The following is a 2,205-nucleotide window of genomic DNA, read 5'->3' as shown; positions in this document are numbered from 1 at the left end:
TTATATAGAGAGGAAGTGGGCGGAGCTACTGAGCAGCCCTCGCGCACCCGCAGACTGACGGGAAACCTCGAGGAACAAAAAGCCTCCTCTTTCGCCAGCTTTTCTCTTTTCGTTAACTTACTATGTTGGGGAAATTACAGATGGGAGGAAATAGAATCAGAATAAAGATGGAAGGGGCTTTGGAGGTCTTCTAGTTCAGGGGTCTCCAACCTTGCTCCCTTTAAGACTTGTGGACTTCAACTCCCAGAGTCCCTCAGCCAGCTTTGCTTTGGGACTGGGAGTTAAAGTCCACAAGTCTTAAAGGGACCAAGATTGGAGACCCCTGATTTAGTGTATCACCTGAGTATCTATTTTGTGCCTTCTTCTTACTCCTCGGAGGCAATATTTATCATGTCTTAATATTATCATTTAATCCAGGGGTCTCCAATCTTGATCCCTTTAAGACTTGTGGACTTTCAACTCCCAAAGTCCCTCAGCCAGCAAAGCTGGCAGAGGAACTCTGGGAGTTGAAGTCCACAAGTCTTAAAGGGACCAAGGTTGGAGACCCCTGTTCTAGTCCAGCCCTCTGCTCAAGCAGGAGATCGTATAGTATAGGTGGCTGTCCAGTCTTACTGGTGAATAGAATAGAATTCTTTATTGGCCAACTGTGATTGGACATACAAGGAATTTGTCTTTGGTGTATATGCTCTCAGTGTACATAAGAATAAAATACATTCATCAAGAATAAAAAGATACAACATTTAGTGATAGTCAAGGTTACTAATAAACTATCAAATTGTACTAGTAAAGAAATAAAACAATATAAATTGGAAGATACAAGCAATGTGGTTATAGTTCTAAGTGGGAAGAGATAAGATAGGAAGGAAGAGAAGAATAGTAATACAGTCTTAGTAAATTATTTGATAGCGTTGTGGGAATTAGTTGTTAAGCAGAGTGCTGGCATTTGGGGAAAAATTGTCCTCACTGTTAGGAAGTTTCTCCTTAATTCCAGATTGCTTCTCTCCTTGATTAGTTTTGATCTGTTGTTTTTCGTCCTGCCTTCCACAGGTGCTGTGGAAAATAAGTTGACCCCTTCATGTTTGGGACAGCCCCTCAAATACTGGAATGCTGCTATCAAGTCATCCCTAGTACTTTTTCTCTAGATTAGCCAAACCCAGTTCCTGCAACCATTCTTCATATGTTTTAGTCTCCTTTGATCATCTTAGTTGCTCTTCTCTGAACTTTTCCAAAGTCTCAACATCTTTTTTGTAATGTGGTGAGCAAAACTGGATGCAGTATTCCAGATGTGGCTTACTAAGGCTTTATAACTTTATTAACACTTCATGTGATTTTCATTCTATGCCTGTTTATACAACCAAGGATTCTACTAGCTTTTTTGGCTGCTGCCACCTACTCTTGATTCTTGTTTAAGTGATCGGCTACTAGGACTCCCAAGGAATGTACTCTTACAGCATCTTACATATTTTGAGCCAGATTAGGTTTTGCCTTTCCTGGAGGATGAAGTTCAGAAAGAAAACACCTAATTAATGGAGATGTGGACCTTTGTAGAAATTAGATTTTATTACTGATTTCGAATTTAGAATTCAAAAACAAGACAACTTAGAAAACCAAACCTGTCTTGGATATTTCAATGATATTCCCCATTTTGGATGTTCTGCCCAATGCTGTCAAAATTTGCTCTGTAATTAATTTTTTTAATGATGTGCACAGGTGCTCAAGATGGAAAGGAAACATGGGTGCTCACTTTTCCTCACCCAGAGTTTTTTTTTTCCTTTCCATCTGAATAGCTATGTATATATCTTTAACAATTTTTTTTAAATTAAAAAAGATAAGATAAAATGGCAGTTTCTGCTGTCAGAGATCGCTCACAAGCAGAAATAGTTTCCTGGGAACTAAACTCAAATTTCCAGGGAATTGGGGTGGTTGTTTTGCCACAAATGAGATTCTATAAGACAGGGGTCTTCAATCTTGGCAACTTTTAAGACTTGTGGACTTCAACTCCCAGAATTCCTCAGCCAGCAAAGGCTGAGGAATTCTGGGAGTTGAAGTCCACAAGTCTTAAAGTTGCCAAGATTGGAGATTCCTGCCTTAAGAGATGGAAAGCACCAGAAGTTTCAGGGAGGTGGAGTAACATTTTGATACCGAAAATCCTCCCAGAAAGGAAGCCAGCCAGAAATATGCAGGACAGCTGGATGAATACTCAGA

Source organism: Ahaetulla prasina, chromosome 16 (assembly GCF_028640845.1).
Source record: "Ahaetulla prasina isolate Xishuangbanna chromosome 16, ASM2864084v1, whole genome shotgun sequence".
Classification (NCBI taxonomy): Eukaryota; Metazoa; Chordata; class Lepidosauria; order Squamata; family Colubridae; genus Ahaetulla; species Ahaetulla prasina.
This window is presented reverse-complemented; position numbering follows the sequence as displayed.